This window comes from Mustela putorius, unplaced genomic scaffold (genome assembly GCF_011764305.1).
Source record: "Mustela putorius furo isolate JIRA1106 unplaced genomic scaffold, ASM1176430v1.1 tig00003867_pilon_pilon_pilon, whole genome shotgun sequence".
Classification (NCBI taxonomy): Eukaryota; Metazoa; Chordata; class Mammalia; order Carnivora; family Mustelidae; genus Mustela; species Mustela putorius.
In genome coordinates, this window is record NW_025422019.1 from 25,033,713 (window position 1) to 25,058,694 (window position 24,982).

General features: G+C 38.0%; 1 protein-coding gene across 2 annotated transcripts in view; it reads left to right on the top strand.

Moving 5' to 3' along the window:
• Positions 1 to 24,982, top strand: part of ARHGAP15 (Rho GTPase activating protein 15) — a 605,619-nt gene that overhangs the window by 351,204 nt on the left and 229,433 nt on the right. The window lies entirely within an intron of this gene.

Here is a 24,982-nt window from a genome sequence, read left to right on the forward strand (position 1 = left end):
TATGCCTCTGTGTCCATAGCTATTCAGCTCTAAAGAAATATTAGGATATTTTATTCTTTTTAGGTTGTTTATTGAATGTTCTGCTCCACAGCAAAGGAAAAACAAAACAAAACTGTTGTCTGGAAAACTAATCCTGAGAAAGTAAAGGTTGCTGCACAGTGTCATTGAAAACAATACCTCAGTTTTGCTCTCAGTGGAGCTGGGCTCCGCACCAAGAGGCAGAGGAAGGTATCCTGGTGGCCCATTAGAATGAACGCATGTTACCATGTGCCTGGACAATCCAGGTGCAAATCTATTGTTCCAGCATGCTTAATGACAACAGGCCTTTTCACTCTCAGATGTGTCCTGATTTGGATTAAAAGTTACCTGATTACCCTACTCACAGTCTGAAGTGAGTGCTAAGAAGGTCTAAGACAACCTTGAGTCATGAAAATGTATGGATTTGGGAGCTGGGGAACTAAAAGCTCAATCTAAATGGAAATAAGTAGGTATTTTGCAAATGTATCTGTTATAAAGAACAAAATATTCTAGACTACCCTAGCCGCCACAATAGAAAAACATAGACTCTGACACTAACCTAATCAGAACTCAGACCTTGGTGCTACCAATCACTCACATTGACATTGAACAAGCCGTGATCTCTCTGAAGATCAGATATCTCATCTGCTAAATGGGGATACTTATACCCACCACTGAGAGGGCCATTGAGAGAAATACACGAGTTAATCCATGTAAAGCATTTAATAGAGTTTCTGGAACATAAGTATTCAATAAATGTTCTCTGCTCTTAATGCTATTATTATTAGCTACTATTGTTACTCTTGTGGTGCCAAGGAGATGAGAAAGAATGAATGAATACATAGAACCAGTGGTAAAGTAGATTTCTATAACTGGAAATCACTTAAAAATTATAAAGGTAAAATGTATTATTTTCCTAACAAGAAACCATATGCATCGAGTCCATTATTTCCCCTGTTTTTTAAATTTTCTAACTGATGGGTATATTTTGAAGATTGAATACAAGAAGAAATTTGAAAATTGAATACAAAAAGAAATTTGAAAATGGGCTAAAATACCCTTCTAAAATAAATTCTGAGAACAAAATTGAAAGATTGATCCTTATGGGAGTCAAAAGGTGATTCAATACCCGATCATGTCTCAGGAACAGGGCAGAACAGATCTTAATATTTTCAGCAATACGTAGCATGAGAATTATTTAGCTAGGTTACAATAACTGTCTCTCCTATCCATTTCAGTCAATTTTTAAACAGGAGAATTTATCACAAGAATCATCTGGCATTTTGAACCAATTGTGGAAGAAGAAATGTTATGAAGCATGAACATACATATCACTAATAGGGTGGAAAATTCTTAGAATGGAAGCATTTGGGGGTAAAACAAGCAACCAGCTTTGAATCAGACTTTTACTCCAAAGATGTCCTTTTCAGAGTCACTTGGATCTCTAGAGATCCAACTTCATATAAGAAGATACCAGTATCTTCAGTTCTGTCTGAGAACACACCCCATTGGTTATCATTTCCTTTGAGAGGATTCTGTTGCAAGTTATCTGCCACTTTGGAAAAAAAAAACAAAAACAGAAAACCAACTTAGTAGCCCAAACAATTGCAAGTTGACATAAAGTCCACCTTTTTCATGAATGTAGCAAAATGAAAAGGTTTTGAATTCAGTAGCAGGGTCTGGGCCCAGTCAAAATGCAGAAGAATTCACCACAGCAGTGCTAAAGCACTGGTCTGAGAGGGACTGGAGGCCACATGGAGTTTTCATACTGACGTCATGGAACCACTGAACACACTCTGATGTGTACATTTCCTATCTTAGAGCTCCATTAAATTTCCACCATAGCTGACCAATGAGTCAGTATTCATTAGGAGGGTTATGGAAAATCTATGTGAAATTCTGATTTGATAAGCTTCCGTTGTTGTCTTCAGTGGAATTTTCTTCCAAATACAGATCAAGTTATGCAAATATAATCACTTCTTGAGCTTGTTTCAGTTTTAACTGCGAATTTTTTAAAAGCGTTTACTGACATTTTTTTCTCTAGACTGAGTAAAAAGCATTAAACCGATTTTTAAAAATACAGGCCCAGTCAAATTTAGTACTTTAAGTCTTTTTGTCATAGCGTATTTAACACAAACACTTAGAAAAAGCAATGAAATCGGTGTTTTTGATCAGTTATAAAAAATTATAAAAAGTCAATGAATGTTTAATGGTTAAATGGTCTCTCCAAGTAAAATGCCTTCATTCTTTCAAGGAGAAGACTTACTCAGAAAGAGAGGTAACGGCCTTTAAAATTGTCCTCAGTGTACCTGCTCATGAGAATACATATCAAATTCTTTCAGCTCTCTTATCTGTTAGATCTAGAATGAAGTCCTTCACAACAAGGTTTCAGAAAGCTAGTGACAGTTTGGGTCTTAAAAGTGTGCTTCCTGACACCTGGGAGGACTCTGCAGGGCTGTCCCCCGCTTTGAAAGGGTTTCTTACTTCTTGATGTAATGTTACCAACAGGTTGAGAGGCCTGAACTTTGAATTCAGCCAACCTGTATCGAGCAGCAGCAAAGGAGCAGGAAGGGTTGTGCCTTCTTGACTTCATAATGCCAGCAGAACAATATCCACAAAGCACTTTATGTGAAAAGAGAGTTGTCCCGATATCACACAGTCTGAACTCAGACACAAACTCTTTATTATCTATGTTTCGCATTCATGGAGACCTGGCCAATATGTGATTTCATTGGGTGGGATCTAGATCTGGAAACAGTCCCTTGATGGGGCTGCATTTTCTACTTTCTTTAATACGACTAATGAGAAGGGTACATTATAATGTCAAAAAAGGGCAAGCCAATAATTATGGATGATCCCCAATGGAAAGAAATCTTATTAGCTTGGGTGAGTGTGGCCTTCATTGCACCATGGCAGGGGTGGCTTCTGAAAAGCCTTCCATTTCTCCAATGGAGAAATTTCACATTTGCCAAGGGAGTGGCAAGTACCTTTTAAATGTGAGTTTTTGCATTGAGCATCTCATCAGAAATAAAACTCAAATCAGTTGAATATGTAAATGGTAGGCAAGAAGGTACATTTTAGGGTGGTAAGTGTGTTTGAGTATATTTTCTGCTTGGTTTTGGACATGAAGTAATAGCTCTCTATAAAGTGTCAGCCAAACTACCTTATATAATCTTTCGAATAGCATCATTGACATCCAAGAATAGAAAACACCTGGCAATGCAATTTCTAAAAAGGATAATAATTGTTTGTTTGTTTGTTTGTTTGTTTTTGGAGCAACTAGTATTTCATTATGTCAAAATGATAGAATTAGAGAGGACTGTGTTTAGATGGTAGTTTCTTTCATCTTCCTTTATGTGGATAAAACCATAATGGTGTTATTAGTAGAAAATGAAAGTAATGCTTTATTGCTTTATTTTGCAATCGATATTATGAAGCAAACAACCTCTTTAAAGATTCAATAGTATGGCTGCAAGTTGTATGATGAAAAGCAGGCTTTCCTGCCTCATCCCAGTTGGTGCTCCTTCTGGGGCACCACTTGGCACTATTGCTATTTGTAGTTCTGGTCGTTGACTCCATAACTTCTGTTACTGTTATTTGGAGTAGAGGTCAGTTGGTTTTTGTCAATATATACCTTATCTTTAAAATCATAATGTCTTGACTTATCAAGCTTAGATGTTATCTCAGATTTCTTTTACAATAGACATGAATTTGACTCGGTTAAAGCAGACCTCATCTACCTGGCACTGTTCCTCCCCAAATACTCACAATCAAGTAGACCAGATCTTGATCTTTTCAGTGGCTTTTTCTGGAACATCCAATATACTTAAATCTGTACTTATTTTTCTGTTAATCATGGAAAGCTAAAACTTAGGGTCTCCATTGACGAGACAAGAAAGACAGGATGTTTAGTGTCTTTTCCCCTCTCATCTCCTCTGTCTTTGCTATTGTAATTCTTACTTCTCAATGTGTTAATTTGAATCTCCCTGAGGGCTAGTGATGATGAACATTTTTTCATGTGTCTGATAGCCATTTGTATGTCTTGATTGGAGAAGTGTCTGTTCATATCTTCTGCCCATTTTTTGATATGATTTCCTGTTTCATGTGTGTTGAGTTTGAGGAGTTCATTATAGATCCTGGATATCAACCTTTTGTCTGTACTGTCATTTGCCAATATCTTCTCCCATTCCGTGGGTTGCCTCTGTTTTTTTGACTGTTTCCTTTGCTGTGCAGAAGCTTTTGATTTTGATGAAGTCCCAAAAGTTTATTTTCGCTTTTGTTTCCTTTGCCTTTGGAGACATATCTTAAAAGAAGTTGCTGTGGCTGATATCGAAGAGATCACTGCCTATGTTCTCCTCTAGGATTCTGATGGATTCCTGTCTCACGTTGAGGTCTTTTATCCATTTTGAGTTTATCTTTGTGTACGGTGTAAGAGAATGGTCGAGTTTCATTCTTCTACATATAGCTGTCCAGTTTTCCCAGCACCATTTATTGAAAAGACTGTCTTTTTTCCACTGTATATTTTTTCCTGTTTTGTCAAAGATTAATCGACCATGAGTTGAGGGTCCATATCTGGGCTCTCTACTCTGTTCCACTGGTCTATGTGTCTGTTTTTATGCCAGTACCATGCTGTCTTGGTGATCACAGCCATTATAAAAACTCATTATTTTACAGATTTCTATAATTATGATTAATTTATAGATTGATCCTAAAAGTTAAAAACCAAAAACCGGTATTCGTGCAATTACAGTTATATAAGGTTGCTTACTGCAGCTCCAAGTACCAGACTTCATTCTCTCTTCTTATAATATCATGACCTCTGTGATCTATAAAGAAATCCCTCTTGATCGTGATGAAAAAGACTCTCTTTTCTTTTACATTTGAAAGTTGCATTGGATATTTATGCTGCTTCACCCTCACAATCATGCCCTCCATTTGCCTCCCACATTCTGGATCTAAACGTGAAGAAAAATAGGCACCGAATTTACTTTATATTGATCATGTAAATATTATGGAATTGCTAACCAAGTCATGTGCTAGATTTGGACTGACATATCCATGGGTTCAATGTTATGACTTAATGGGCTACGCAAATTATAATGTTCTTATTTTTTAAGTTTTTATTTTAATTCCAATTAGTTGACATGCAGTGTTATATTAGTTTCAGGTGTACAATATAGAAATTCAGCCTCTCCATACGTCACCTGGTCCTCTTCACAAGTGCCCTCCTTAATCTCCATTGCCTATTTCACCCATCCCTCCAACCCCACTCCTCTGATAATCATCAGTTTGTTCTCTATAGGTAAGAATGTTTTTCTAGGTTTGTCTCTCTCTCTCTCTTTTTATAATATTCTTTTTTTTAAAGCTTATGCTTCATCACTTCCTTAAATCAAGCCATTTTTTAGTTTGATCCATTTTTTTGTGTTGACTGTCTCATACAGGTATTTTCCCCCCAGAGTTTCATTTTTTCCTTGCATCTGGGCCTTTATGTCATCAGGGACGTCAATCTTCTCAGTGAAACAGTCTATGTATTCTATTCTGTGACTCCTTGCTTTTGATTGAGTTTATTTGAAAGTATAGCAGCTTTAGAATTTTACTAAGTTACGTTTAAAGCTGGATTCTGCCTTTTACCAGCTCTATAACTTAATACTGGGTCACTGACTTTTTCATCTACAAAATTTATACTGTAAAATTTAAATAAGATGAAATATGGAAGAATTTTACACAGTGCCCAGCTTATCTTAATTATTTGGCAGTTTTCTTCCTTCCATCTTTTTTTCGTTTCACCTTCCATTTCTTCCCCTTTTTCTCTCTTCTTTCCTTTTTTACTTGGGTTAATGATCAAGATGGCCCTGGGAAACCATTTTCTCAAGTATTCCTTTAAAATTTGAAAAACCAATCCTGGCAAGTGTCATGGAAAGGCAGTAGTAACTTGCTTACTTCAAGGCAAGTGCATAGATAATTTATGGTTGGCTCATATTTATCTTTTTGGTAATTTTCATCATGGTACTCTTTATACATAAATGGGCATGAGCTAATTTTCTTTTCTAGCTACACCCACTTACACAGTGTCATCTAATTGCTGGAACATTTAAGTAATTACCCACACAGACACAACTAATTGTTTAAGGTTTCCATCACATGAGAAAATAATGTCTTTGAAATTATAGTACTTTTATAAAATATGTCAATTATATTGAGAAGTAAAGAAAGATTTGCCATTCAAATTGCAGATACAAGTTATCAACCCTAAACTTTCAACAGTCATCTTTATGAATGGCAAAATCATTGAGTTCAGAGAAAAGTATTTTTAAAATGATTTGTCAGAACCAATTTGTGACAGAGTAAGCTACCTGCCACATTGTTAATTTAAGCAAAATATTTATGAGCAACACTACAATATGCCTTTGGGTAAAGATACGCTCTAATTTTGCCACTTTATCAGTGTTAGTCTGAGAATAATTGTATTTGAATTTATATACAGGGGCATGGGTCTATCATTGCTTGGGCCTGAAATATTCCCACAACTTCCACAATATGCACTAATGTGCTTAAAAATATCTTGTAAATCTTCTTTTCTTTAAACTTCTTTACGGTTCATAATTGAACTGTGATCCTTACGTGTGAGCTATGTCATGATTTAATATTAACCAAAATTAATAGCCAACCTTAAGCTTCTTTATCTTGGCCTACAAGCTTCCTGGTTCCTTTGCATTTACAGTTCCCAGGCAGTTTCTGTTATTTAAAGGCTCTTGGGAGCAAATGTGTTGGTAATAGAGTACCACATAGTTATCTTTTGTTCAATAATAAAATACAGGTCACCATGAGAGATGGCAAATGTTGAGAAAAAAGTGCACCTGCCTAGCAGGTTAAGCCCATGTCTTTTAAAAGCTCGTTATTCAGGGAGGAAATGATCCAGGTCTTATGAGATATTAAAAGCAGAATAACTTTGGAGCAACAAGAGAAAAATGAGGTCCAGAAATGGGAGTGAATTAGGTAAGGGGAAAAAGAATGAGCCAGACTAATAAGTTGGTTTCTCTGTGGTTCAAGAATTTCCTTTCTTATGGAGAGAAACCTTTTACACAGGCATTAGTTAGAATATAATATTTAAGATGATGACTTACATATAACTGAAAAAGTTACATATAACCAAAAGATGGTTTTATCAACAATTTCCTGATATAGTATACTATTTTGGGGGTATTTGTGTATCATAATAATGCCAATGATAATAACAATAATAATAATTGTAATAATAATATAATAATGATTCTTCTTTTTCCTTTCTTTAAATTACATTTCTTTCCCTTTCAGTCAAGCCCTCAAAATCTTTCCCATTTTTTTAAGTAAGAGAAAATGCCAGATAGTATCAGGCTTCAGCCCTAAAACTGACTGGATGCCTAATAATAGCCCTGCTAAGTGCTGGGAATATAAAATGAATATGACCCAATTGATTCAAAACCAGCATTTTGGCATTTTGTTTTTAGCCAGTGGTCTCTGAAATCCATATTAATTCTTGCTATGGCAGTAGATATTGGTTTCATTTATTCCGTGGACTATCTATCCTTAAAATATTGCCCAGAGTTTTGGCATACCTTATAAGGTTGGTCTAATCCTGGTGCCAGTTTGAAATATTGCCTTTAAACCTTCCATTTTGAGGACTGACACATTTCCATAAAATAAGAAGAAATAGAGCATGAGGACCAACAAGGAACCAGTAAATACAGATGGCTTTTCTTTCATAAGAAAGGGAATCTATGTCATGTTTTGGGCATACTCTGTGTTTTAACTCAAAGTGTGTGTGTGTGTGTTTGTGTGTGTGTGTGTGTGTGTGTGTGTGTATAGATTATAAAAAAGGGTACAAAATCTCCCCCCTTTCATCCCAGAAAGTGCACCAGCCAAAGTTTATGTGTTCTTGGAAGCATATCCTCAAGTTGTTGCAGATGACCAAAAGTCAAGCTAATGTGCTATTTCCTTCTTGTGTCAGGAGGCCGCTGCCCTCTGGAGAGGGGGTCTGTGACCATTTCAGTCCTCTAATCATATCTTAAATCTTCCCTCCATGAAACCACATGAGAGAAGAAAGAGATGTGGGGCAGCAGTGTTCACAAGAATCCCCCTTTTTAAAGGTTAGCATTTATTATTGATATCCTGCTGTTCTCCAGCAGGTGCTCTCATACCCCAGAGTTCCCTCATGACTCCTTAAACCCAGCTTCACAGGTGGTGGAAGATTCTTCAGCTTAGCTCCTGTTAGCTTTGTAGGGCCTCCATAGGCCCTACAAACTATATCCAAAGCCAGTGCTGGTTATTCACTTTCTCCTTTGTAGTTTTTATAATTCTCCTGCTCACACAAAGTACTAGCTGGTGATTTCATTTTGTGTTGAAGTAGATAATTGAGGGAGAGGAAAACAGAATTTCATCGTGACCTAAACACTGATACTTTGAACAAATGTATGAATAAATGCTTCACGGGCAGTGAGATGAATTGAATTTTCCGTGGTGCTTGAGAAAAGAGGTCCCAGCCCTTTCTCATTCATGGTACTATTGGGATTTGAGTCCACACTATGGGCTCGTTGAATGTGTCTCTAAGGATAGAATCTATCAGATCTCTCACAACCAATATCTCCTCATCGGGATCCACATTCAGCAGATGTGTGAACTGTTACAAGCCCAGGAAATATTAATATCAACAATTCATTTTGACATATCCTAAGATTAAGATACTGCTCTTTTATTTCCTTTAGTATCACTGACAGTTCCGTCTGCAAATCTTTCCCCTCATATTCATGTCTATTATAAATCAACAAGAGTCCACAAATTCGCAAGAGAAAGAAGAAAAAAAGAACTGTGTCACGTTATTGGGGTGGTGGTGGCAAATTTTGTTCCATATGAAACGATCCCTTTTGAGTTGTTACTCTACCTGAGTAGCAACAGTAGAGCGTAACTGTTCTCCCTGTAAAGTTTAGTCATCAGGAAAGTAACTCGGTATTGCAGAAGTGCTAGTCCAGCATTTTCTATTTTCCTTTGTGGGAAGGAGACAAGAGACCATATCTGAATTTGGATCATCGTAATTGGTGGTCTGTCAGTGTTAGTCAAATTGCACTATGGAGAGGTATGTCTCCCAACTTTTCTTTGAAATTGACTGTATTGCTGTAAGTATGTTTTATCAAAGCATTTTCTGGGGCAACAGATCTGAAAACATAAGCTTTATGTAGCATTGTTCCTCCTTAGATATTTCCCTTTAATATGTCCTTTCTTTTTGAAGATAAAATAAAAGTACATAAAAAGAGTTCTGGGAATAGGCAGCTATATGTCGTAAACACCCTTCACTCCCCCTCGCCCAAGGCCCCCAGCCCCAGAAATTTGGAAATGATTTGATTGAAGCGATGACTGCCTTGATCATGTTTGAATACTCCTCCTTCATTGTCTTCTTCTCTCTATGGGAGGCAACAGCCCTGTCATGGAGTCACTCCTGGGACAGAAAGAGGTATTTCAAGCAACCATATTTTCCAAACACAAAATTGAGACACATGGCCTGACAATGACATAATATTTGAAGTAGGGACTGTGTGCAAAGATCCAGAACATATGGTTGAAACAGTTTTCTTATAAAAAGCAACTATTAAGACACGCTCTAGATTCTTATTCACAAAAGGCACATTCTTCCATCGCGTTTTTTCTCATTTAGAAATATTACCCACAAATCAGAAGACTGACTGGTTTGCCCTCAAACATGTTGCTTTGCCAGTGCGAGGAGCTCCCTGTTGACTGGAAAGTTAAATACACAGCCATCGAGGAAGCAATGCAAACCAGACTGCCAAACATATTATGAATATGTTGCTCTTCTTTAAAATGCTAGTTGGTTTTTCATACTGGAGTATTGACTAACTGTCTGTGTTTGATGTATGGTTTACCAGCCTGATGTCGACTTATGGTTAGAGCTTAACTTGTTAGTTCTGCTTTTGCAGCCAATTCAGAATAACTACAGATGCCTCGAGATATTAAAATTGACTGCTCAAATGGACTCAGTGTGGGAGTTTCATTGGTTTTAAATTGATAACAGCTGAAAGAGTGAATGATTATAGTGTACATGGGCATAGGACACAGCTCTTTCATAGAACTCTTATGAACAAACTCCCTTAGTGTGGGAATTTTTTCTTTCTTTTTATATCATAGTTATTTCTAAGCAACCTTGGGTTAAATTTTAAAATTGCACAGGCGTATGCAGAAGCCTTCTGAAGAAATAATTCCTGAGAAACAGACAAATTTTGATGACGTGGGTTTCTATTCTGGAGGGAACATTTAAAGTTAAGTAGCATTCCATAAGGTGGTAATTGTGTCTATTTCCCAGGCATCGGAGTTAAATAAGCTGTAGGGGAAGCATAAACTGTCATAATAGAAGGGTTGGAGTGTTGTGTACATCTCTTTCTTCAACTCACACAAACCGGAGCTCCAAAGTGCCTTATCACAGATAAGTCAAACAAAGCCTCTGCTTTGCTTTCTTATTCTCCCAGGAACAGTTATTATTGTTTTCATTATTTAAAAAGATGATCTGAACACTTTCTTCTCACACCGGAAAAAAAGAACACAAAAGAGAAATGAGGAAACTTTTCTCCCCTCCTCAAATCAGCAACACTTATATAAAGAGGTTTTATGAAAACGCACTTTCACAATTTAATAGCAGCTTAGGGAAAAAGCCCAACAAAGAAAAGAATTCAGAGAAACTTAAAGAAGTTTATAAGAAAGAAATATCTGTTTATACATGCCTTCTCCAACTTGTATTTTTTCCAAGAGTTCAGTGTCCTTCCTACTTAATACTAGGACCTAACTCCATCCCATTTTCAGTGATCTCTAGCATTTTACCTTTGATGTTCCATTATAAATATTAGAAGTGATTTTTATATTTGATAGAAAACATCAATCCAAATCAATAAGGTTAAGTTAGGGTTTGTTGAAGAAAAATAAAGCCACATATTGGGTACCTATTTCATATATTTATTTTTTAAAAAATTGAACATTCTGCCCAGCTAGCATATGGCAGACATGTAACTAACACCTAGTGCTAATGACTATTTGTGGAATTGGAGATTGACTTGACAATAATACCAGCAATGTGTATGTTCAGACATGTAAGACAATCAAAATATTGTCTGATTGTAAAACTCAATAAGTCATATATATTTGGCCAATATTTATAGGAAAGTGTGTTATATATTTATTGCTCAAATTTCACCCCAGATTATAACCTGTGTACCTGGACTAAATCTTAAAATTACCCAATTATCTTTCTGGGATGCATACGGCCATTGAGTTATGCTTTGTGCTGTGATGGATAACTTGCATGGATAGCCAGCTAAGAGGCTGCTACAAGGATTGACATTTTCATAAGATCCAATTCCCTCAGAAATGTAAGAGCAAAAGAGAGAAATTTCATTCTCTTTCAACAGTTGTTGAGCTCCAATTTTTTAATGATTTTCTTATCTACCCATATTAGACAGGAGGGAGATTTTAGAGACGATGTCATCCAAGTTAAACACATGTGAAGGTCATTAACTTGAATCTATCACTCCTAACTTGTCCCTTTGAACTTGGAACTCAAACTCATAGCAGGAAAAGAAAGGATGGAGGGGGAAGAGGACTGGCCTTGGTTAACCTCACAATGAAGGAATCTATCATGCAACCAGAGGCTGAGAAATAAGAAAGCAGATGGGCTGAAAAGAATATCTTAAGGATATCTTAATATCTTGAGTTTCCAGATAATCTAAATTTCAGAAAAGCCATCACCTCCCCAGACTCCATCATTATGTGCTCCATCTCATACATTCATTTCCTGAACAGTATTTTGTTGAACAGAAATTCCACATTTATTCAAACGCACTGGGACCTTGAGCATGTGACAATTTTTCCATTCAAAAAAGATTAATTAGCATAGGAGAATGTTCAATATTATGTAAAGAATTTGACAGGACCTCACTTAATGTTTTTAGAAACAATTAATATGTCAAAAGAGGAAATAAGAGCCTGTTTGGGCTATAAATATGTTTACATAATTACCAGTTGAAGAAGTCAAACATTTTAGGGTGAAAAAAACAACAAGGTTAGGCCCTCTCTTCATCAAAAACAGAATTCCCAATGATGTCAGATATCTCAAATTCTCTAGCATAAGATCCCTTTATTCATGAACACACTTGTGTGCATGCCCTTTAACCAGAAAGATCACATATTTATAGTATGAATGAATAATCTTGAAGAAAAGTAATAATGGTTAGAAATACAATGCTGATCACACACAAGGAGAGACAGTCACATCTATGTGTGAGGTTATGCCCAACTCAAGATGTCATGGTAATATGGAGAAAGCATTCCCATGGTGGCTGTGCAGTATAGGAAGAGAAATATTCCAAGTGTGATGGTGCAGTGCCCCATACCAGGCACTGTATGTGGTAGTAGACATGGCTGTCTCATTCTCTAAGACAGAATGGGAAGCAGAAGCCCTGGCCAGGGAGTTGTGGCCTCAGAAGGGACTGTTGGGCAGGATATGGGTAGTGGGGAAAACAGGGAAAACAGGTACTGGATCTTGGTCCAGTACCAGAAGGTGAGGAATAAACAGCCCATCTAAAGAAAGTTGGGGATATGGGACACTCATTGCATTTGAGGAATTTTGGAGATGATACTTCTGAGTAAAGTTTTAGTGGAAAGCACTTTCCTGCGATAACCCAAAGCCATCTGTTTCTACAATTAGTTATTATAGTACGAACACTACCAAAAGCCCAAAGGAAACTTCTGTCTCCCAGATGCAATTCTCTCAGTCAAGAGTCTGAGAGGCTGGCATGGATATGTGTGTGGTGTTTCAGTTTCATATACCGAGCTGGATCATAGACACTCATCTGAGATCCGCTAGAAAGAGTCTGTGCTAATCGATTTGGCACACCATCTGGAGACTAGAAGTGGTCTAAGCAACCTCTGCTACAAAAGGTTCCCAGTCTGTTGCCCCCATTATCACCAGCCTAGAATCCTAGACTCCTAGAATATCTAACAAGAAATGCAGCTCTTTCTTGGGAAAAAGAGATACCTGGACAGAAAACTGTACCTAGTTTTATATATGTTTAAATACATAAAAAATGCTTGCAGTAATGAAATATATGAAAGACCATTTTCTTTGTTGGATCTGGATACATATGGTGTGAAGTGATAAGGTGGTGGTGACAAGCTCTCCCTAGCTATTTGAAAGAGCTATATGCATTGTATTTTACTCAGGAAAACAATGTATTGCAGTCATTAAGCCATAAAGATCACTGAATTTTGAAGTAGATTCGAAGTCTAGTCTTGGCTCTGCTATTTACTTGCTTTGAGGCTTTGGACAAGGTAATGAAAATTTCTGTCCTAACACTTTCCAGATAATATCTCTTATGATTGTTGATACTACACAAAGAGCAATTAGCATGGCAAATAATAACTCTTAATTCTCATACTCTACTCCTAATTCTACTCTCTCTATGGCATGATATATTGCAAGCATTTCTCCTGAATGCAGAGTAGGTATTCTGAAAATTGCAAAACAGATCAATTAGGGTGAGATTTTTGTGGCATTGCATTAGTAAAGCCAACATTTTGAGCATTCTGTCTGCCTCACATTGTTCTTATATAGCTTGACGTGCACTCTCCAGTAATAAGGATGAAGGACAACTATGCTTACTTTTTTTATGTTTTGATTGTTACTCATATATATTCTTTAAATCACTATGTTCTAAGAGGATACAAAAATGCATAAGGCAGAGCTGACTACAAAATGAGTAAGGGAGATAAAATTACAACAAATACAACATAATATATCAAATGTCAAAAGCTTTAGGGACATTGAGGTCATGGATTTGGGGAAATTACAAGTGAGAAAAGTGTGAGAAGGATTCATGTTTCCTTTATTCTGTGGTCTTGAAACTGAATCTTGACTCTGAGCCTTTGGACATGTGGAGAGCTGGTTGAGACGTTCAAGGTGTGCAATCGTAGGAAAGCATGGGAACCATGCTTTGTCTGCAAGGTAAAGGGTTGGATGAGAAGTGTCTGTGGCAGGTATTTTGAGCAGTGCCAGGTTCAGAAGTTTGTACTTGATTTTATAGGCAATTTTATTATTCATTTAGTGCTCATTATTCATTTTTACTCATTTGACAAACATTTACTGGGGACCTCCCATGCAGAAAACAATGGGCTGCATACTGGACCCAGATGTGTGAGATGAGATTCCTTTCTTACAAACTAGTTACGTTAGCACTGCTTACAAATATTCTATGTTAAAAAAAGAAGCACTTCCATACCCTGCAAACTTGTCCCACTTTGGGAAACTAATGAAAAGACGTTCTTAGTGCTTTTTATCTAATTTTACTTATTTCCTATTTAACGACAGTGGGCCATGCCCCAGCAGCCTGTGGATATGAATGAAATAACAGATATTAAGGCACAAATATCCTAAGTTGTGACTACCAGTTGTATAGCCATAGCAACTCAGACTTTACCCTTCTCTAAAGTCTCCTTGACTATTTCTGGGAGCACCTGGAAAGTATTGCATTTGATACCTCATTACCTACAAACTGCCCAAGGCAGGCATTTCACCACAACTATGCAGCCAGTATCTTCTGAGACATGACTTCCTCCTCTCTTGGTGCTGTCCAAGAGCTTCCAAATCTACAAACCCTTCCACATGCTGAGCAGTACTCTGAAGCTCTGGTTCCCACAGCATTTTTAGATTCACTCTGTCTCCAGAGCAATGGGGAGACTGCTCTTCTTAACCACTGGCATGTTTCACCTGGTGTTTTAGGACCTGAAGCAACAGCTCTTAGGCTAAATCTCACAAAGTGAGAAATGGCTTCTTTCTAGTCCATGTGAGATCTTTCCTCAGAAGAAGTCAGATCTACTCCCTGGTACTTAGCTGGGATACATTCACAATTTTGCCATCTCTCTTGAATTTCCCTTAACCCCTGCAAGCTCAGAATTCCTCTTAAGTCACTGTCTTTTCATCCACTAATACCAACACTTCAGTTTCTATGTCTGGGTGATGAATATCATTGCAGTAGGCAAACCCAACTGAGCTATTCCATTCCACCCTTACGTGCACTCCTTCCCCGACAATGGGCGGTCTGGTTAGCCAGAAAAGTAATATGAAGAGTGTGCAATGAATCCAGAAAATGCTCAGTACACAAAGTGTATCTCACAATGAGATATCTATTTATTCAGTTACGTGGGCAGCTTCGGGCCAGGATAAGGTGTTCTAGAAGTGTTGTTGCATAGTCACTTTCTAAAGGGAAGGCTAAAAAAAAAAAAAAAAAAAAGTAAGGGCTAAAAAAGAGAAACGCACTATATTTGACTGGAAGCCCAAAAGAGACAAAATGTTTCGGAAACATGTGCATCATGGCCTACTAATTTAGGCTCATAACCCCCTCTCTCCAATTACATTCCTGGAAATGTTTTTTCAATTTCTTTGCATAGAATAACCAGAGGACCACATTGTTCAGAGCCGCCCATGGGGAACAGGCAGACCCGCGCAGAGCTTGCACCACACCTCCACGGAGCTGGCCAACACTTCCACAGAACCACAGGATTCCCTGGCTCCTAATATGGTTTATTATAAAATCCTTCACCTGCCTCAAAGCACTTTTCATCAAAGCTGCTTTTAAGCTGAAGCTGAAGACCAAAGAATGCCTTTAACAGAATCCTGAAATAGCTTTTAACCCGAGGCTGAGGAGAGAAAGTGCTTTTAACCTAAAGTGCTTTCCTCTCAGGTACTTGAGCGTGTACCTAGCACTCAGCATTAGTGGCTGTGAGAACACCTTTAAGACCCAAATGAAAGAGACTCCATTATAGGTATTCAAACCCGTTATATTAATATATTACAAGTAATATTTGGAATCATTAAGCAGTTTTACTCCAACTAAATTTGAATCTTTTCTTATTGAACTCTGCATTCATGCAAATCAATTGAAGTCTTACCACCTGGGATTCTAACAAATCTATGCTGATATTAGGAAAAGTATAGTGTTTTTCCTAGATTTTACTTTTAATCAGCATGAGTCAAAACGGCCACACCTTCTCTACCCTAAAAGAATCTCTCAACTTGTATCAGTCACTGAGTGGTATTTCTAGCTTTAGTCTATATTCGTTGGGCTGACAAGGTAAATGAAATCATTTAAAATTAATTCAATCAATTATTTGAATAAATTTTATGGATCAAGTTTTCTCCCTAGACTTGTCACTCAAACAAATAAAAGCACTGATTTCACAGCACAGACGGTCCCTGACTTACGTGGTTCAACTGAATATTTTCCAACTTTATGATGGTGTAAAAGTGATATGACTTCCGTGGAAACTGTGCTTCAAATTTTGAACTTTGACTTTTTCCCTGGGCTAGTGATATGTGGTATGATACTCTTTTGATATTGGACAGTGACAGCGAGTCGCAGTTCCCAGTCAGCCACGGGATCATGAGGATAAAGAATCCATGTACTTGTGACCATACTATACCCATATAGCCATTTGGTTCTCCACTTTTAGTATAGTATATAATCTATTTACATGAGCTCTTCACCACTTTATTATGACATAGGCTTTTTGTTAGATGATTTTGCCCAACTGTGAGCTAATGTAAACATTTGAGCATGTTTAATATAGACTGAGCTAAGCTACAATGCTCAATAGGTTGGGTGTTTTAAATGCATTTTGTCTTATATTTTCAACTTGCATTGGGTTTATTGTGACATAACTCCATGGTAAGTTGAGGAAGATATGAGTAAAGTTCCTACTAAGTCAAGTAAGTAGACAACCCAATTGATAAAAAGCTCTAACTTCAGAATAATTACAGTAAGTTATGTGATTGAGCAATTGAATTTTATGGACGGTTTTCTATTTTAAATATAAAGTGTATATCAATATGGGATGAGGAGGCAAAACTTGATGTCTTTGAATTTTATCCCCTTCTTCTTTTGCTAGTACCCTCTGTAACTTCAATGGAATGAAGACAGGCAAACCAAAAACAAAAAATATCACCAATTCAAAATGTAAATAATCCGTCTTTGCTAAACAAAAGTTAGCCATGTTAATAATTCCAAAATGCGCTAAAGCAAACTAAAATGAAATATATTTTCCTCCAATTTAACTGATCATGGCACAGTCTTTAGATAGAAATCATATTTTTTGTATGCATTGTTTTCTCTTACTCATTCTTTCACTTATGTATTCATTTGGCAACCAGAAAAGAATGTGATAGAATGGGAAGAAAGAAAGGAAGGAAGAAAGGAAGAAAGAAAAAAAGGAAAGAAAGCAGTAGAAATATAAGAGGAAGAGTGGCTCCTGGGTGGCTCAATCAGTTAAGCATCTGCCTTTGGCTCAGATCATGTTCCCAGAGTCCTGGGATCCAGCCCCACATCATGCTCCCTGCTCAGTGAGGAGCCTGCTTCTCCCTCTCCTTCTGCCTCTCCCCCTGCTTGTGCTCTCTCATGCATGCTCTCTCTTTAAAATACATAAAAAATAAGGAAGCACAAAAGGAAAAAATTACATTTATCTTGTTCACTGTGTATTGTTTCCTTCCCCTCGAACATTCTTTTCCAGCTTCCTCTACCTAGTAAACTTACTCATTTTCATGCTTCCAGCTTAAAGTTACCAACTCCCTAAAGCCACCCTTGTCTTCATCCTGAGTTAGTCCTCTCTTCTCTTTATCCTGAATTATAATTTCATCATTTGATTATTGTACTATCTTCTAGCTGGACCATGAGCTGTATATCTTATAGACTAAAGGCCATTTTACTCCATTTTACCTCCTGAGAAGTTGTTGCCTGGGAAGAGGTAGAAAGGAAAGGAAGAAGGACACAAAATCTTTCAGTGATTTTATAATTACTCTTTATTAACAATTTCATCTTCCTTCTTCTGGAAGCTCTTATGTCAATGGACACTCCTCTGATGGGCCTGTTCCCTCTCACCAGCCTCACAGCGTTGGGTTACCCTATGTTATGTTCTTCGACTCCTCCTCCCTTTTCATTCTTCTCCTCAGACTACTGGGCATTATTCAAATACTCCAGGGCTGAAATATTGCAGTCCAGTGCTTCAAGTTCTATCTATAGGCTTTCTAAACTTAAAACTTCAGCCTCATGCTCCAGACTCTCAAGACTCCAAACTTGCATGTTCAGATGTCTATTTATCATATCCTGGGATGTTTGGTTGACATCTCACATTTATCTAGAGCAATCCAATCCTTGATTCCCCGGCTCTGGCATGTTCACCTCAGGAAATACTACTGCCAACCGCCAGCTGGAGTCACCCTATGTTCTCTTCTCTCTCCTACTCTCGTCAGCAAAACCACCTTAAAATATATTCCAGATTCAACCACATTTAGTCAGTCCCATTGTTACCAGCCTTATCTAAGCACTGTTACCTTGCCCATATCACTAACCCCTTACCTGGCCTCTCTGTGTCTTTTCTTGACCCTCTTAAATATAGTCTCCACACAGCAATTAGAAGGACCATTTAAAAACATCAGTCACTTTTCTGCATGTGGCTGTCCAATTTTCCCAGCACCATTTATTGAAGAGGCTGTCTTTTTTCCATTGGACATTCTTTCCTGCTTTGTCGAAGATTAGTTGACCATAGATTTGAGGGTCTATTTCTGGGCTCTCTATTCTGTTCCATTGATCTATGTGTCTGTTTTTGTGCCAGTACCATGCTGTCTTGATGATGACAGCTTTGTAATAGAGCTTGAAATCCGGAATTGTGATGCCACCAACGTTGGCTTTCTTTTTCAATATCCCTTTGGCTATTCGAGGTCTTTTCTGGTTCCATATAAATTTTAGCATTATTTGTTCCATTTCTTTGAAAAAGATGGATGGTACTTTGATAGGAATTGCATTAAATGTGTAGATTGCTTTAGGTAGCATAGACATTTTCACAATATTTATTCTTCCAATCCAGGAGCATGGAACATTTTTCCATTTCTTTGTGTCGTCCTCAATTTCTTTCATGAGTACTTTATAGTTTTCTGAGTATAGATTCTGTGTCTCTTTGGTTAGGTTTATTCCTAGGTACCTTATGGTTTTGGATGCAATTGTAAATGGGATTGACTCCTTAATATCTCTTTCTTCTGTCTTGCTGTTGGTGTAGAGAAATGCAACTGATTTCTGTGCATTGATTTTATATCCTGACACTTTACTGAATTCCTGTATAAGTTCTAGCAGTTTTGGAGTGGAGTCTTTTGGGTTTTCCACATAGAGTATCATATCATCTGCGAAGAGTGATAATTTGACTTCTTCTTTGCCAATTTGGATGCCTTTAATTTCCTTTTGTTGTCTGATTGCTGAGGCTAGGACCTCAAGTACAATGTTGAATAGCAGTGGTGATAATGGACATCCCTGCTGTGTTCCTGACCTTAGCGGAAAAGCTTTCAGTTTTTCTCCATTGAGAATGATATTTGCGGTGGGTTTTTCATAGATGGCTTTGATGATATTGAGGTATGTGCCCTCTATCCCTACACTTTGAAGAGTTTTGATCAGGAAGGGAACCCTCCTACACTGTTGGTGGGAATGCAAGCTGGTGCAACCTCTCTGGAAAACAGCATGGAGGTTCCTCAAAATGTTGAAAATAGAACTGCCCTATGACCCAGCAATTGCACTACTGGGTATTTACCCTAAAGACACAAACGTAGTGATCCAAAGGGGCACGTGCACCGGAATGTTTATAGCAGCAATGTCCACAATAGCCAAACTATGGAAAGAACCTAGATGTCCATCAACAGATGAATGGATCAAGAAGATGTGGTATATATACACAATGGAATACTATGCAGCCATCAAAAGAAATGAAATCTTGCCATTTGCGACAACATGGATGGAACTAGAGCGTATCATGCTTAGCGAAATAAGTCAAGCAGAGAAAGACAACTATCATATGATCTCCCTGATATGAGGAAGTAGTGATGCAACATGGGGGCTTAAGTGGGTAGGAGAAGAATAAATGAAACAAGATGGGATTGGGAGGGAGACAAACCATAAGTGACTCTTAATCTCACAAAACAAACTGAGGGTTGCTGGGGGGAGGAGGTTAGGGAGAAGGGGATGGGATTATGGACATTGGGGAGGGTATGTGCTTTGGTGAGTGCTGTGAAGTGTGTAAACCTGGTGGTTCACAGACCTGTACCCCTGGGGATAAAAATATATGTTTATAAAAAATAAAAAATTAAAAAAAAAAAAAGAAAAAACACCAAAAGGAAAAAGAAATACTAATTCAAAAAAATATAGGCCCCTATGTTTATTGCAGCATTATTTTCAAGAGTCAAGATATGAAAGCTACCCAACCGTCTACTGATAGATGAACGGACAATGAAGTTGTACTATATATATCTATGTATATGTACGCATATCATGGAATATTACTCAGCCGCAAAAATGTACATAGTTTTAGATTTAAAAGACAGAGTATGGGGCACCTGGGTGGCTCAGTGGGTTAAGCCTCTGCCTTGAGCTCAGGTCGTGATCTCAGGGTCCTGGGATCAAGTCCCGCATGGGGCTCTCTGCACAACAGAGAGCGTGCTTCCCCCTCTCTCTCTGCCTGCCTCTCTGCCTACTTGTGATTTCTCTGTGTGTGTGTCAAATAAGTAAATAAAATCTTTTAAATAAATAAATAAATAAAAGACAGAGTACAGGGCGCCTGGGTGGCTCAGTGGGTTAAAGCTTCTGCCTTCAGCTCAGATCCCAGGGTCCCAGGATCAAGACCCACATCGGGCTCTCTCCTCAGTGGGGAGCCTGCTTCCCTCTCTCTCTCTGCCTGCCTCTCTGCCTACTTGTGATCTCTCTCTGTCAAATAAATAAATAAAAATCTTATTTAAAAAAAATAATAATAATAAAAAAAATAAAAAAATAAAAACATCAGTCACATTATTTCACTCCCATGGTCAATAATTGCTAATTACTTAGAATAAAATCATACTTAAAATACTATCTGATGACCTTTCTGTGACCTACAAGATTCTACCTGCTTTGGTCCCCAGGCTACCTTTTCAGTTTCATCTATGTTTGTCATCTCCCCCAGCCACACAGGCTTCCTTACTGCTCCCCGACTACACTATGCTTACTCCCCAGTCTTATGCATTGGCTGCTCCTCTGACTGAACACTCTCCCCAAGTATAGGCATAATTCACACTTTCACTTCTTTTGATCTTCACTCAATAGCATAGCCTCAGAAATGTCTTCCCTAATAATACCTCCCTCTGGCTCTCCATCTCCCTGTCTTGCTTTCTTTTCTCATAGTACCTGTCAATATTGAACATTATCACACATATATTATATATTAATGGGTTTATGAGTTTGATTTCCCATTTATATCTAAGCTATATGAAGCCAGAAAGTGCTGTAGGAGGGCAGAGAGTGTTCTATTCATTATTCCATCCCTGGCAGGCATTGATAAATACTCAGGGATGGACACAAAAGATGAATGAATACAAAAATTCATGAAATATTCACTTGATCAGACCACTCTCTATACTGTTGTTTGTGATTCTGTGCACATGCATGTGGAGGGCAGTATGCATGTTTATGTGTATATTTGTGTGTTGTGTTGCTTTGGGTAAACAAAAGGATGGAGAAGCATAGGATAAAGTTGCTGCCCAGAGTAGACAAATATTGAAAAATCTCATACTCCCTGTTTAATTTGAGGTAGTAAACTCCTTGTTTAAGATATGAATTTATTTCTGACTAGTGGACTCCCCAAAATGTCCATTGTGTTAACTCTACCAAAGTTGAGTTGAGATCTATTTCCATGAAAGTTTAGAAGCTTAAAAGAAGAGGGCAAAGATGAGTGGGTGGCTCAGTCAGTTGAGCGCCCCACTCTTAATTTCAGCTCAGGTCTTGATCCCTGGTTTGTGAGTTTGAGCCCAACATTGGGCTTTGTGCTGGGTGTGGATCCTACTTTAAAAAAAAAAAAAAAAGAAAAGAAAAGAAAAAGAAAAAGAAAAAGGAGCCAAATAGTACTTCTTCATGGAAGAAGTACTTCATGGAAGTACTTCATGGAAGTACTATTTTGGATTGAGAGTAAAATCTTGAAAGGTGGGGTCAGCTTGAAGCCTGAAAAAAGAAGAAAGGAAAGGAAACAGGAGAAGGTGGGGAAGAACTCCTTCATTCTGTCTGGGTGACAGTGGGCCTGTCTCAGAATTTCACCTTTGGGCTGCTTGTGTCAAGATACTACTCCTGCATCCAACTGTCCAAATTTGATTGGAGGCTGCAGACTACAGCCTTCCCTTGTTTGGGGATATCTTCTCCATAGTCTGGGTAAAATCTCCTCCAGGCCAGTCCTTCCAGAACAGACATTATCATTATCCACCAGGGACTTTAAAATCTATTAGGTTAATGAGCTACACAAGTATGAATAAACATGTGGGGGGAAACTATACACAGAAGTGTATATATTTAGAGTTTCTATTTATTTAGATTCCAAACTACTTAAAAGTTAAAATAATTATGCTTTTTTTTCCCTGTATTTGACTCTTATGAGAAAAAAAAAACACAAGTAAACAAGGCAGTAAGAGAAATTTACTTCACTTGCAGTGTATATTAGAGATTTAGCAGAGAATCAGCCCAGTTTTTTGGTGTCTGTGTATCAAAAAGCAGTAACTGATACTTTTAATCAAAGCCCGAAGGCATTGTAAAATAACACAGAACCTTATGAAGCACTTAATACAGATTAAATTCAGTAGTGTTTTAGCATTAAACATGTTTTTCTGAATCTTAGTTCAAGAGATAAGTTTGGGGCGCCTGGGTGGCTCAGTGGGTTAAGCCGCTGCCTTCGGCTCAGGTCATGATCTCAGGGTCCTGGGATTGAGTCTCGCATCGGGCTCTCTGCTCAGCAGGAAGCCTGCTTCCCTTCCTCTCTCTCTGCCTGCCTCTCTGCCTGCTTGTGATCTCTCTCAGTCAAATAAATAAATAAAAAATCTTTAAAAAAAAAAAAAAGAGATAAGCCATCTGTAAATTATAGTACTTACTTAAATCACCCATTTCTCCAAAAATTATCAGTAAAGCTGCAATAAATTTATATGATGAGGCCTTATATGGTGAGTATTTTAAGGAAGAAGAAAAAGTAATAAGGATGGAAATGGAGAAAATATAAAAGATAAAAGTAAAAACAGGATTCTTTGATAAGTAATCTGAAAGTTTTCTAGAAACCTACTCTCGAAAAGAAAACCAAATGTTACTTATAGTTTAAAACCAAAACTAAATTTTGGTTAAATTGCTGAAATTACCCATGTTGGAAATATTACTTTTGCCCTTCAGTATCCACTGCCCCTCCCCATAGCAACTTATTGGGAGAGGATGTGCTTATGTGAGTAGCATTGTGGAGGGAGAAATATTTCAAGTACAGGCTACCTACTATTGAAGCCACCAGGGCTATGTTTTTTCTTATCCCAACACCATTTTTAACATAATTTCAACTAACTGGGCATCCCATCTTGAGCAATTGAAGAGTGTAAGTCATCAGAACTATGCTGGTGGCGAACTGGTAACGTAAAGAGCATCCTGACCTAGCCATCAGAGTTATAAGACTCTGGACCCAGCAGCATATTTCATGGACTTCCTTGGGACCTTTGGTCTGAAACATCTCCAAGACTGGTTCTCCAGCCTCGAGTAATTACTAAATTACTTTGAGTTCCTAGTAAATTCTTTTTTATTTTTTTTTAAGATTTCATTTATTTATTTGAGAGAGAAAGAGATCACAGGTAGACAGAGAGGCAGGCAGAGAGAGAGGGGGAAACAGGCTCCCCACTGAGCAGAGAGTCCGATGTGGGGCTTGATCCCAGACCCTGAGATTATGACCTGAGCTGAAGGCAGAGGCTTAATCCTCTGAGCCACCCAGGCGCCCCCTAGTAAATTCTTGGAGTTCCCACTCACTGTCATTCCTTAATATTTGAATAAATTCTTTGTGTAAGATAGCTCCCGGTGGCGGGGGCCTAGGTGGCTCAGTCAGTTGAGCATTGGACTCTTGATTTCGGCTCAGGTCATGATCTCAGGGTTGTGAGATTGAACCCCATCAAGCTCTACGCTGGGTGTGGAGCCTCCCTGAAATTCTCTCCCCCTCTTTCGCTGCCCCTTCTCCCCCCACTTCACATGCGTGCACAGGCACACACGTGCACAGGCACACACGTGCACTCTCTCTCAAGAAAAATAAATAAAAGATAATAAATAAATAAACAAACCCCCAGTGTTTTCTGTTTTGTTTTGGTTTGGGTTTTTTTGCAGCCCAGCCCCTTAAAAAATATACCTCGTGACCAAAAGGATAGGTGGGTCTAAGCCCCTTGATTTGTTATTATTGTTTCCTGTTCCCCTCTATGTTCTTCATGTATGTGCAGTTCTAGGTGCTTTGTTTTCCTTTTTAAAATTTACTGGACTGGCTGCAACAGCATCCCTGTGTCCTGAAAGCAGAATAATCATTTTGAAAAGCATGTGGAGACTGTCTTCCTGGGTAAATGATGATAACACCGTCACATTATTTGAACATTTAACTGCCTCTATTGAGTAGTTTTCCTCATAGTTTTGATTCATTTGGAATCTAACTGACAAAGATCCCATTACTGGGTGTTCTTTCCATAATTTGTCAAAAAATATATAGCAGAGATGAGGGAGAATGAAGCTAATTTGTAATCTGGGAGACTTAACCTGGTTATGCTGATGAACTAACTAAATCGGTCAAAAGTTTGAGAGCTTAAAGATTAAAAACCACCATTTCCTAGTTAAACTCTAATTCATTATGTAAACAACATGATTTATAAGTGCAGTCATGTGGAAGGTCTATTTGTTTTTCTCACCAAAAGATGCTTTCAAAGAAAAATTGCTGAAAATGGATTTTCTCCAACCAATGTGTTGCCTGCCACCCCTGGTATAAACGCTGAAGCAGGAGAAGGAAGACATAATGATCACACTAGCCAAGGCCATAGGCATTTGTGGAGCAT